Here is a 15,000-nt window from a genome sequence, read left to right as displayed (position 1 = left end):
ATAAAAGTAACTTTCAGTTAATCGAATAAATAAAGAAAAATAAAAATGAAAAGAATAACACGTAAGTAAAGGTAACTTATTAAACAAACTAACAACTCTTTACTTACAAAATTATGGTACAAGTAGAAAACAATGAGCCAATGGTGTATTGCCTTTTGAAACGTCACCAAAGATCTGAAAACTAGAATCGATCAACATTGACTTACTTTTCCTTCAACAGAATTTAAGATTCAAGGTTTTTAGAATTTATATACTTATACACCACCAAATGCTAAACATTTCCTTCGTTTCCAAACCTTTCTCTAGATTAACAGTAATTATGAATTTATTTAAAAATGAAAGTAAATAACTCTGACAGTGTTAGCGACAAGTGAGTATAATTAATACATTGTCCTGTCCCCTTTATTAGAGAAGATAAAAGGTGACAATTAGCCCTGACACCCTCTCGAATAACATGGAAAGATAAAAGCAAGTCAAAGGAATAATGAGAAAAAGGTGAACTGATGAGAAATCGAGGAAGAAAATGAGAGACAAAAAATGCCCCGGTAGTAAACGAGCTAAATTCTCTGCATAGCGGACTTCAGCAGTAGCTGAGAGCCTTCGGTGACACCTGTGACATAAGAGAGAGAGAGAGAGAGAGAGAGAGAGAGAGAGAGAGAGAGAGAGAGAGAAACCAAAAAAAAGAGAAATGGGACCCTGTGTGACAAGGTAGCGACCACAAAGCACCAAACATTCTTGTCTGCACCTGACCCGGCCTTCAAAATTTGCCGCCATTTAATAAAAGAGCCTGTTTGTTTATGAGCAGAGAGCAAATACAAAAACAGTCTTGTAAAATATGGACTCGGAGCACAGGCGAGAGAGAGAGAGAGAGAGAGAGAGAGAGAGAGAGAGAGAGGGAAGGCAACTCATTCTGACGGGTGTCTATTTTTCTTGAGGTTACTTGGATTTGTACTGATACCTGACGCTGTTAAGTGGCTTCGGTTTCCCTGACTTCTACCAAGCACACACACTCTCTCTCTCTCTCTCTCTCTCTCTCTCTCTCTCTCTCTCTCTCTCCTTGAGCTATCTCTGTCTATGTGCCTTCACCTGGTCCACTAATCCACCACCCCCCTTACCCCTCCCACCAAGCTTCGAACAATAAGAAAAAAAAGTTTGTTTGATTTTTCTGTGATAAACCAGTTGTTTGGCGCCTCCTGGGAGTTGTGAAGAATTGAAACCTTCTTAATGTTGTCAACAATCGTTCTTGCGTAGGAGGTCTCTCTCTCTCTCTCTCTCTCTCTCTCTCTCTCTCTCTTCTTCTTCTTCTTCTTCTTCTTCTTCTTGAATCGAGGGATTCTTGTAGATGAAATTTATTATATTTCATCAGTTTCCTTGCAATGCTACTTTCGCATTTTCTAGAAATGAGGACAAATTTCTTCTATTTTATTTGCCGCTTTTCATTGTATTTTACGATACTCAAAGGAATCATATTCACTTCAAAAAAATACAAGCAATAAAATTAACGATCCAAGACAGAATAAACTTCATAGCTGAATACTGTCCTCTCTTCATTTCAAATGGCAATACTTCGATTGTTTCCTAAGGATTTCCTAGTATTATTCTTGACACAAAATCCCTCAGCTGCTTTTGTTTACTAATACTTGCTGACGACATTTCTTTGCATTTTGTGTGGTGGACTACCTCTCTTCTGCTTAGTTTCCACTTTATGCTGTTCTATTGTTTTGATGGTAAAGTTATCTCTGATATTGTTCATTTGTCAAAGTTGATGAAAATTATGATGTAAATAATAATAAAAAAAAAATTATAATAATGGTTATAGAAGTAAAAGTAATAATAATCACATAATAATATAGATAGGAACAATAATAACATTGATAGTAATAGTCTTAGTAATAACAAAGTATTGAAAATGATAATGTAAATAAAAGAAATGATAATAAAAAATGATAACAATGGTCGTAGAAATAGAAGTAATAATAATCACAATTATCTATTTATATAAATAGTAATAATAATAACTTTGATAGTAATAGTCCTAGTAATAACAACGTATTGAAAATGATAATGTAAATAAAATAAAAGATAATATTAGTGGTCACAGAAATAGAATTAATGATAATTATAATAAACCCAATTTTATGAATAGTGAAAATAATAACTTTGATAGTACAGTAATAGTCTTTGTATTAACAGAAATTACTTAATGTTTCACAGAATAATTTAAGTTGGGCCAATACTAAAATAGTCATTAATTGACCCTGTGAAAATTATATCAATGAAACTTATAAAACTAACAAATACGAAGAAAACCATATCAGCAATGAATGAATATACACACACGATAAAAAATATACAGTTAAGTAAATAAATAGATGGATAAAACTATTTCACTACATTTTTCTCCTTGGCAGTGCACACCGACCAATCTAACACTAAAAAAAAAAGAATTAGGAAAAAAATAATGAGTTAAGAGCGAAAAAGTAAGACAAGGGATTTGTATCTAAGCAATTTAAAGACTTGTCAAGGTTTAATTCCTTGGAAAAAAAAATCATGAAATTGTAACTGCGAACAGTAATTAAAAAAGACTCATTATAATTAGCCGTGGCTCGATAAAGTAAGTGTTAATTGCTCCTCTCTATTGACGAGGTTTATTGCATGTCCAGGTAAAAGAAAGCTTAAGAGATATAAACACATAATCATGCTTTGTCATACACGTACAATTCACACACATATATATACATACGTACATCTCTATATGATTAAGAATAGGATGCTTTGTATATATATATATATATATATATATATATATATATATATATATATATATGTATATGTAGATATATATATATATATATATATATATATATATATATATATATACTGTATATATATATATATATATATATATATATATATATATATATATATGTATATATATATATATATATATATAAAGTATATATATATATATATATATATATATATATATATATATATGTATATATATATGTATATATATATGTATATATATATACTGTATATATATATATATATATATATATATATATATATATACATACATATATATATATATATATATATATATATATTTATATATATATATATATATATATATATATATATATATATATATATATACTGTATATATATAACCAGACACTTGCTCTTTATTATGTAGGGGATATAAGAAATATATATACATTATATATATACATACATATATATATATATATATATATATATATATATATATATATATATAATGATAATTAAATAAACATTAGATATAACCCCAATCATAAAGGATTGTAAAAATTAAATCGGCTGATGCCACAACACTAGTAGTATCAACAATCTTCTTTAGTCTTGATATAGCATCGATCTTAGATGAATGACTGATAAGTTATTTATATTCTTATCCTTGTTTGTTGCATTAATAGAATCTTAATTTATCTGATTCATTTAATTTCTTCTGTCCTGTCTTTTCATAAATTTCTGCAATATAGATTGTAAATCGCTTTATGTTGGGCATTTTTCGTTTATTTTTGGTCACTGATAACTTATTCATATTTTTTCCTTTACTCTGTTTATTGCATTAATAGAATCTTCAGTCATTCGATTTATTTAATTTCTTCTTTCCTCTCTTTTCATAAATTTCTTTAATTTAGGTTGTAAATCGCTTTATGATGGACATTTTTCATATATTTTTTTTTTCAATGAGAATCCTATTGGGAATTTGTATCATATTACTTCCTCACAAAAAAAAAAAAAAAAAAAAAAAAAAAAAAAAAAAAAAAAAATTGATACTCAAAAGAGAAGGAAATTTATCATTCAAATTATTTGAGATCTTTCAAGATATAAACTAGATAAGTTTAGGCTTGGAGGGAAAATATATTAATGTCAATTATTTTAAAAGTAAGAACAAATAGACAATTGATAGGTAAGTTCTGTAATGGGGCTTTATCATTTGCGAATGAATTAATTTAGGAAGAGCGTTTTGCAGAATGAATATTAATATATATTATCAAAATGAAAACCAAAAATTATTACGAAATGAGTTCTACGTTAACCCGCTTCGCAAACAAAAGCATTTATACCAAGTTTGAATTTGATAAGGAAGATTGTTCCACTATTTTTAACAGTATTACATCCATACACGAAGTATCTGATAATCTACTCATATTCCATTTTCAGATCTTTTTAAATTCTATTCAACGCCTTTTCCTAAAAAAAAAGAAAAAAAAGAAAAAAGAAATAAATAAAAAAAAAGTATACGCGTAACATTATCATATTTCACTCATGTAACAAATCGCGATCTTGCTTTTTGTTACCATCAATTATTATAATAATGGAAATATCTTGTTATTTATTTATATTCCTCACGATATTCTTATATTCAATCACACACCTAAAAAAAGTATTTCTTCCTTAAATGCAACACCACAATAAATCATGATTTTTTGTTTTGATTTAATCAATTATTCTAAAAAAGGAAATATCTGGCTACTCATTTATATACCTCAAGATCTTTTTATATTTTATCATACAACTTCTAAACAAGTAAAAACAGTATTTCTTCATTAAACGCAACATTATCAGTCTCTCATATTTTATTCATGCAACAAATCGTGATCTTGGTTTTTGTTATCATCAATTATTATATAAAAAAAGGAAATATCTGGTTATTTTTTCATATTCCCCAAGATCTTTTAATATTTTATCATACACTTTCTAAACCATTGAAAACAGTATATCTTCTTTAAACGCAACATCGTCCTGATCTTAGTTTTTGTTACCATCAATTATCCTAAAAAAAGGAAATATCTTATTTATATTCCTCAAGATCCTATATTTCTAAAAAAAAAAAAAAAAAAAAAAAAGAAAAAAAAAAAAAAAAAAAAAAAAAAAAAAGATTTCGTCCTTAAAGGAACTTCAAGTCAGCCTGTCATATTTCACTCATGCAACGAATCATGGTTTTTGTCCCTATCAATTATTCTAAACAAGACTATGAGCAACAGCGCAGTGCTATTTCATCCTTACAAGAGGTATCACGTTCCTCGCGAATAACAATAAAGGGTTTGAACCAACGCCTAGTTGAACCTCAACTGAATCGTATGAACGGCTTCCCTTTAATGAACCTCTAATTACTGTAACGAGATATCGCACAATCATGGCAGAAACCCGAGCTTAAATAAAACATGTGTATGATGAAGATATCCGCTGCGTTCGTACCCCGATGTGCATAACCTTTATTTCTTATTATTCTCTTGGGCTTGATGCTACCATTTCCCCCCTCCCCCGTTTCGCTTGTGTTCTTTTCAAAAAGGCCCCCAAAGCTGCCCTTATTGGGCCTAAAGGTCAAGAAAACACGAAACAACAAAGACGCTTCAGAAAACTTGTCCGATCTGATGCACATGAGGCGAAATTGGCTTTCTTCCAAGGTCTGTGAAGTTGAAAAAGAAAAAAAAAATCAAATGGAATTAATCAAGTATAAGAAAATATTTTGCAAACCAGTAATGCTTAATAACTTTTTGCCGAAAAGATGAACCTAGGTCGAGAGAGAGAGAGAGAGAGAGAGAGAGAGAGAGAGAGAGAGAGAGAGAGAGAGATTATTTGCCGATAAGAAGAACCTAAGTTGAGAGAGAGAGAGAGAGAGAGAGAGAGAGAGAGAGAGAGAGAGAGAGAGAGAGAGAGAGAGTGTGTGTTTCACGTACAAGATGTTCCACACCTTTTGTATAATAACTCTCAAGATATGTGTGAGGTACCAAGTGGTTGAAAATGACCCTGCAGAAGAAGGAGGAGGAGGAGGAGGAGGTATTCAAAGATCACAATGGCCGAGCTGGGACTTACCAGTGACTGGGAGCAAACAGAGCTGCCAAAGGCATAGTAACAAGACGAGGCTGACTTTTCGGATCGGATTTTCTCATTTCCCTATGAAAGGCTTTACTCAGAAGTACCTGCGAAGTTGAATGCGAGTGTGTGGCATATGAAGTTTGTTCTTGGGGGAAGAGTAAATAGATCAGGTGATGAGATGGGCTGCAAAAGGTTATCGGGGAGTGAAGCGCTCTTGTGATAGTGCGCCTTACTTCATTGTCTTCGGTGGAGAGAGAGTCTGATATCAATCTCTTTCAAGATTATAATGGATTCTTTGACGTTTTACCTGTTCGCGAAAGATATTTTATCTAGATGGCTGAAGTTATGAATTGTATAGAGACATAATTTATCAAGATGTTTATTTTTTGCTTACTATATTTGTGGGTTTCTTGGGGGTAATGGTATTGTTTTGACCATCCGAACAGTTTTTCCTTCTACACTATGATATTTTCAGTGACATCATTATAGCATTTTACTATTTGTTTGTTTATCTGTCTGAAGCTTATTGTCCCTTGCATGGTAGGTCAGGGTTTTTAATCCAGGCTGTGGTAGATTGTCATTAGCACACACTAATCTATTATTAATTTGTGGAAGGGTCACGAAAAACACTGTCAGCTAATCAAATCTATTTTTATCTTCGACCTTTATGCATTGACCTGTCCATTGCATCAGATTCTAATTATAGACCCTCAAATCTTTAAACTGTAGAATGGCCAGTGACCACAAACTTACTTTAGTAAATTCAAATCAAATAGACAGAAACCTTCCATTAGTGATCTTCAAATCTTTAAACTGTAGAATGGTCAGTGACCACACACAAACTTTAGTAAATTAAGATAAAATAGTGATTCAAACAATATAATTGCTATACGCTTGCAATCAGCTCTATCCAGTCATTTCCTACGTGTGTGGTTTTCTAAATATATGCATTTTGGTCCAAGTAAAATAATGCATAAGATTTACTATTGAATGTAATTTACATATGCATCATACGTGAGCTTAATACTAGATAGCTTAAATTTTACTTTTTGGTAACATCAGATATTTATTTATATTTTGTCGTATATTATTATTATTATTATTATTATTATTATTATTATTATTATTTGCTAAGCTACAACCCTAGTTGGAAAAGCAGGATGCTACAAGTCCACGGGGCCCCAACATGGAAAATAGCCCAATGAGGAAAGAAAACAAGGAAAAATGAAATATTTTTCAGAAAAGTAACATTAAAATAAATATTTCCTATATAAACTGCTCAGCAAACACTCTTGTCATTAGAGGTACACTTTTTTCAATACAAGAACATCCAAAAGTATACATGGACTTCACCATGTGGCATTTACAAAAATCAGATAGATCACATTGCCATAAATAAAGAGAGAAGGAGGTCTCTGAGAAATGGGTAATACAGAATGTAAAAAAATACTCTTTTGTCAGTTATATAATCTCCCATACTTCTTCACAGTAAACGCGTAGTAAGTCACACTTAATTACACTAATTGACATTAGATTACGTAAGGCACTCTCTAGAAGATTCCCTTCATTTTATCGGTTCTAAAACTGAGAAAGGGCATCACTATGTTCTCAGCTTTTTTTATGGGCATCTTATTTTTAATTAGTTTTTCTCTCATTCAGTTTATATTAAAAAGTGTCCCTTTCTTCAGATCTATGGTAAGTGTCATAAATGTTCATTCCCTGTTTTACTGTGATTGGAGTATGTGCCCTAAATCTCATATTCCTTCACTTCAGGTTCATAATCTTATGTTTTTATTTCTATTCTTTTTGTTTTAGTTACATTTATCAGGATTGAAATATCAGCATTTAACATTTTCTTTCATTTTTTATGCAGACTCTAGTAGTCATTGGTCATTATTTATAATATAATGTACACAACCCATAGATAATGATGGCTAAATATCTATTTAGATATGCACACACACAGATTCAATCCTGCCCAACCCCTCCCCCTTCCTTAACTACAAACCATTGGTCCCGCAATTTGTGGGAGTGTGGTTTCCGGGTGTACATTTCGGGGTCCCCCCTCCTACACGAGGGACGAGAAGAGACTGAGTAATCATACGTTTGGTAATACCACTTAGTGTGACAGGAAAGAAGTGTATTTATATATATATATATATATATATATATATATATATATATATATATATATAGATAGATAGATAGATAGATAGATAGATAGATAGGTAGATAAATAGATATAGATATATATACCCAAACAATTGCTCTTTATAATATAGGAGAGATTATTTCTTATATTTCTGTACTATACTGAAATGGCCATTTGGATTTTGCTTACCTTAAACCCGATTCTCTAAAAGCAGTAACAGAGAAAAAAAAAGACAAGTTTACTCCTCTAAAAACAGATCTACATTTCCAATTTAAAGTAAAGTAAAGTAAGAACTTTTCTCCGTGATATATATCTAAGATACATACAATTGTATTGAAGAAAACTAGAATAACCTCTGACACTGAAAGATATCACACCATATCTGCAAAATTAAAATCCAAAGGCTGCTTACTCTTACTTTAAGGGATGCTTTTCTGGTCCTATACAACAGGAGAACCTTACTCTTTACAGGATCTCCATAGTCATTCAAAATTTCACACCACATATTACTCTCTTATTGTCAAATCCACACTATTGGAGTACTTAGAGAACAAGAAAGTCTTCAGTTTCTTCTTGAAAGCCTTAATATCTTTAGTCTTTCGAATGTCTAGTGAGAGCTTATTGTATATATAGTCTCGGGGCCGCATATATAAAGACTCTATTATTATTACTTGCTAAGCTACAACTCTAGTTGGAAAAGCAGGATGCTATAAGCCCAGGGGCCCCAACAGGGAAAATAGCCCAGTGAGGAAAGGAAACAAGGAAAAATAGAATATATTAAGAACAGTAACAACATCAAATAGCCTACAATAGACATTTATCCAGGTTCCAATAATTTGAAACCATCTGTGAATATTCTCGTGTCAACATGACTATATAGAAATTCTATTCTGGAAAACACAGTTAATGAGAGTTACTGATAAAAAACTGAATGGTCATCCGAACGACGTTTCTCTTGACCAGCAACACGTCCCTCTTTTTACTACCTGTTTATCCAGGTAATCAAAGGTTTACAACATGGGATCTGCAATGATCTAATCATGGATGCTTTAGCACCTTCGTCTCGACATTCTAATAATTGAAGATAAACACAGACGTAAGAGAGAGGAAGAGAGAGAGAGATGGGGAGATTATTATAGTATAAAAATGAGACATTTTTAGCTCTTTTCTTAAGGATAGTTTTCTTAATCTCTCTGCCAACAACAACTCGTTTTAAAATAAGATTTTCAATCTCTTAAGTTTTTTCCCCATTACCTGTTAATACATTTCTCAATTCTTGTCTCTTATTGGGTAAACATTATTTTCATCTGGTAACAATGTCTTTTAATCAGAAATAAACATTATTTTTAAAGACAATCTAAGTATATCATCAACATCTTTTGTAAAACGTCTCAAGACTTAATCACAATTTGCGACGCAAAGAATTAATAAATTTCCTTTCATCTTAATTATTACTTGAAGATATTTTGTTAACGGAGAACTCCCAGCGCTATAAAATTTCCTATTATCTCTCGCCAGATTTTATTTATACTGTCAACGTTTATCTCTACCATTATTTATTGTGTTTGCTAATGATAAAACGTCATATAAATAATGCTGTTAAGGCCTTTTATCCTCATAGTCATGATTGAGTTGGATGTGTGGGTATTTGGTTGTTATATGAAGAAAACTAGATAATGATTAACGATTAAGCGATATTTAATGCATTTATACAAACACGCACCTATCTATATGTATATATATATATATATATATATATATATATATATATATATATATATATATATATATATATATATATATATACACGAATAAAATCTTGCGTGAAATTATGCAATTTGTACCAAGCAATGAAAGTGTATCAACATAGATATTATTTACACAAATACACATATACAAACACAGTATATATTTATATATACATATATACATATGCATATATATATATATATATATATATATATATATATATATATATATATTATATATATATATACATATATATATATACACACATATAGTGTGTGTGTGTATGTGCCTGCGTGTTTAAAAGTATATAGATCAATATATATACACTGTACATATTTATATTTGAATGGATGTGAAAAAAGAAGAAAATATACAAATACATTTATATCTACAATATACATAAATATTCACTCATGTAAGCCATTGCAAAAGATATATTAAAAACCATATTTGTTACCCTACTAGCTATATGTTTTTTCAGAAATCTTAAATTACCAATACAGCCTTTGATTTATATTCCTGGGGCATCTTAAGTCTATATGAAATCTCTCGAACAATTCGATTACACATGTTAAAGGTTAAAGGTCACTTTATATATACTGTATATATTACTGGCTAGGTTACAACCCAACCATAATTGGAAAACCAGGATGCTACAACCCCAGGGGCTCCAATTGGGAAAATAGCCTAGTGGGGAAAGCAAATAAGGGAATATAAACAGGATATGAGAATTAATAAATATAAAATGTGAAATATATGTGATCAGTAATAACGTTATAATAGATTATGTCATTTATAAGTTAGGAAGACTTAGGCCTATGTCAACCTGATCAATATAAAACCATTTGCTACAAGTTTGTACTTCTGAAGTTCCATATTTCCATCTGCCTGAATAAGAAAATTATTCCATAATCTGGGCATAGCTGGAACAAAACTTATAGAATACTGTGTAGTATTGAGCTTTATGATGCAGAAGGCAAGATATATATATATATATATATATATATATATAATATATATATATATATATATATATATATATATATATACACAATTCTTGATTATATCAAGATAATTTAACAGTAAATCTATACAAAAAACCTGAATGTGTAATATGTTCGTCATACAAAAAATTTTAATCTTGCCATAATTAAAGAACCACATCTATTTATTGTAATGTTCCTCATATTATTTATAAAAGAACTATGAATAATATTTTTGAAATGAAAAACTGAAAAAAACTCAAACCTTTACGATACCTATCCACAAAACATGACATGATATGTTCAGAAAAGCCAAATGAAGAAAAGAATTAGTTACTAAATTTTTATGTTATAAATAAAAAACAAAACCCTGACTGAACGAAATGAAAACTACAGTATTGGTTCTTTCGACTTCCGTAAGTGTGATAAGCAGGGGCAAAACACGACCAGTCATAAAGGTTGTACCGTGATGTGGTGGCTCTGTAAACATTGGATATAAATAGTTGAAAATGGTGTTGGGGGAACACTCCATGAAGAACACAAGAAATGGTGCCTATTTTCCCTCGGGTACCCGCTACCCACTGGGTTTGTAGTCCAGTGGACTACTAATTGAAGCGTGCACATTAATCTAATAGTGAACAATAAAGAACAGAGAGGAACATTTATTTGACAAGTTAGCCATAAACAAAAGTTAGACTGTTAGAAGTACGTCCGCTACTCTTGTGGAGAAAGTGGCGGTATGTTTATCTGTGTATTGAAGGGGGTAATTATTTACCAAAATGGTTTAGATAGCTTTCCAATTACTGCGATGCAGTCAATTACATGAAAAACAAGTATTCTGCGCGGTAATTGACTTATGGAGTTTTCTAAAAATGGTAATTAATTGTGGAAAAAAGTTCGAATGTAGGTTGTTTTATGTAGATGTATCGTTACTTTTTTTCTTAATGTTAGAGAACTTGTTTTTTTGTAGATGTCTCAACGATTTTTCTCTTAATACTAAGAACTTGTTTTTTCTTTATGTATATGTCTCATTTTATTTTCTCTTGATGCTAATATTTGCTTTTTATGTCTCATTGATTTTTTCTTCATGCTAAGATCTGGCTCTTCAAATATCTCATTGATTTTTCTCTTAATACCAACAACTTGTTCTTTTATGTAAATGTCACATTGCTTTTTCCCTAAATGCTAAAAAGTGGTTTTTTATATATATGTCTCTTTGATTTTTCTCTTACTACCAAATTACTAGTGTTTATGTATATTTCTCATTGGTTTTTCTCTTAATATTAGGAATTTTTATTTTTCCTGATGTTGTATCATTATTTTTGTTTCTCTTAATACTGGGAACTTAGAGTTATAAAGTGAATAAAATTTAGAAATGTGGCTAACTGAAATCACTACCGAATTATGGATGATGGGAAAAGATGCTTACATGAAGCCGTCCTTCACTTCAACATAATATTTTGACTAAACCAGTCACTTGTTTAAATGGATTCCCCGGACCCACCTCTCTCTCTCTCTCTCTCTCTCTCTCTCTCTCTCTCTCTCTCTCTCTCTCTCTATGCTTCTTGACAAGCAGGAATAAGATGTTTCTTTATTGTACAAAAAGTATAATCTCTCTCTCTCTCTCTCTCTCTCTCTCTCTCTCTCTCTCTCTCTCTCTCTCTCCTGTTTCTTTACTATACAAAACGTATCATTTACCACCCTCTCTCTCTCTCTCTCTCTCTCTCTCTCTCTCTCTCTCTCTCTCTCACCGTTTCTTTGCTATACAAAACGTATCATTTACCACCTCTCTCTCTCTCTCTCTCTCTCTCTCTCTCTCTCTCTCTCTCTCTCTCCTCAATTTCTTGAAAAGCAAGAATAAGATGTTTCTTTATTGTACAAAAAGTATAATCTCTCTCTCTCTCTCTCTCTCTCCCTCTCTCTCTCTCTCTCTCTCTCTCTCTCTCTCTCTCTCTTTACAAGCAAGGATAAGGTTTAACCTCATTCTACGAAAAAAAAATACAATTTTTCTCTCCCTCCGTTATATAAATTAAAGATGATACGAGAAGGATTTTTATTCATTAAAAGAAAATATGAGGTTTTATGTTTACATATACTATCATCTTCAATACATTAAAACGTGTGAAATAAAAACACCTTCCTATGAAATTTAGATAAATAATACTCAAATCAATAAAACTAGCCTGATTTTTTAACTATCCTTTGAAATATCAGTGAAAGACCCTACTGAAATCGTTCAAAGTAATTGGTTTTAATAAAAAGATTTAATAATAGATAAAATGCATCAATTTTCAGGTTTAAGTGAATTTAAAAAACAAAACAAAAGAGATCGTGTTTGTCATTTGTGCAGATTCCAATATGAAAAAATAGTAAATGGAGTTTTTCTGAAAAAATTCTGGTTATGGGATATCTTTTATGGAATATATTCTAAATAGTTTACTTATCGGTTTCCATTACCTCAATTTAGTTCGAAGAAATTCATTGTAACTATTATACGCTTTTTGTGAATGTAATCTGAATGTTTCAGTAGTAATAAAACAAGTGTAAGTTAAATTTCGGTAAGTTGAACTACCCAAAGACAAATAAACCAACTTTGAATTAGTTCCTGCCTGAACAGTTTGAAAAGAATAAAGCTTCAAAATCCACATATCCAGAACCAAAGATTAAACTTGGAGTATATTTTCTAATATATCTTTTGATATGTTTTGATCGTATATTTCTAAAGCTATGATAAGTAGTATTCAAATACAAAGGTCGTGTTTGACATGCATCTATGAATTTTATATTGATTTATAGTTTTATGAATAATCCTAAACTTTTATGAATTATTTAAAGGCCGCTCATGAATGGCAGAGGCAAGGGACAGTAACATTGCCCTATCAAGCAAGACAGTGCCCTAGAGGCTGACCATATATACAGTACATATGATCGGCGCCCAAGCCCCCTCTCCACCAAAGCTAGGATCAAGGAGCGCCAGGCAATGGCTGCTGATGACTCAGAAGATAGACTTATAGGCTTCCCCAAACCATCCCATCCTTAGCTCACAAGGATCCTGAGGATACAGCGACCAAAGAAATTAACGAGTTTGAGCGGGACCGAACCCCAGTCGGGCGTTCACCAGTCAGGGGCGTTACCACATCGGCCACAACAACCCTGAATACAATTATCGGAATATAATCCACAGTAATTATTGCACTCTACCTGAGCATTGCTTTCCCATTCTGCTGAAATGTATCATTTTTCAACACGAATGATTACGCGCTCTCCCGTGGACAAAGTAATCGAAAAACTTACACTTATTGTAAATTTTCTGTTATTCGCAACCAATGCCAAAAGGGATGATGTATAAATTTGTTTAACCTCTATTAGCATCGATATTGCACGAAAAACACCTAACCGTTGAATTTGTATTTATTTCTAGATTTCTAAATTGCAAAGTATAAGTGAATATGTTGCTTGGGTCACCCGTTGCTAAATATATTTTGTATTTCGATTGTCCCTTTTATCTGAGTTCCATGCATCCGCGATAACCGCTTTGCACAGACACCCGTTTGCTCTTTCTGTCCTCTATTTCAAATCCTTTTGAATTTGAAAATCCATAAACAAAAATTCAGAAATGTTACCTATAACTGTTGCATATATCTGTGGTGGTGTTAGCTGCATCATAGGGAAGGTATTAATTAACTTTAATTGATATTTTTAGTTAAATATAGTGATGTAATTTTTGGGAAGGACTGTTTCAGTAAAAAAAGTTATGCTCATATGTATTTTGATGCAATCTCATTTACACAAATATTTATATACAAAAAAAAAAAGGACAACAATGTAATTAAAATGCCAATAAGTTAACACTAAGTCCAAAATTTAACACCAGAGTATAGTACATATTATGGTCACTAGTAAAATATACCAGTCAGCACAAAACTGGAAGCCCGTAAATGGAATAATTGGTATATGAATTAAAAAGGATCTATTATATACAAAAACCAACAACAACAACACAAACAACAACAACTACACTAATAACCTTTTAACGGGTAAGTAGCACGTTCAGGATTTCATTTTCTTATTTTTTACAAGTCTATTGAACACAACCTGTGTGACTAACATCATGCCAGAGATTTTCAGCCAGTAGAAGCACTCATCAGTTACATATTCAGCCAATTAGAGCGATTTAGTTTGCACATATGTGGAAATCAGCGCTGGAGTGAATCAGTATCTGTGCACCTCTCCATGTTATAA

This window comes from Palaemon carinicauda, chromosome 24 (assembly GCF_036898095.1).
Source record: "Palaemon carinicauda isolate YSFRI2023 chromosome 24, ASM3689809v2, whole genome shotgun sequence".
Lineage (NCBI taxonomy): Eukaryota > Metazoa > Arthropoda > Malacostraca > Decapoda > Palaemonidae > Palaemon > Palaemon carinicauda.
This window is presented reverse-complemented; position numbering follows the sequence as displayed.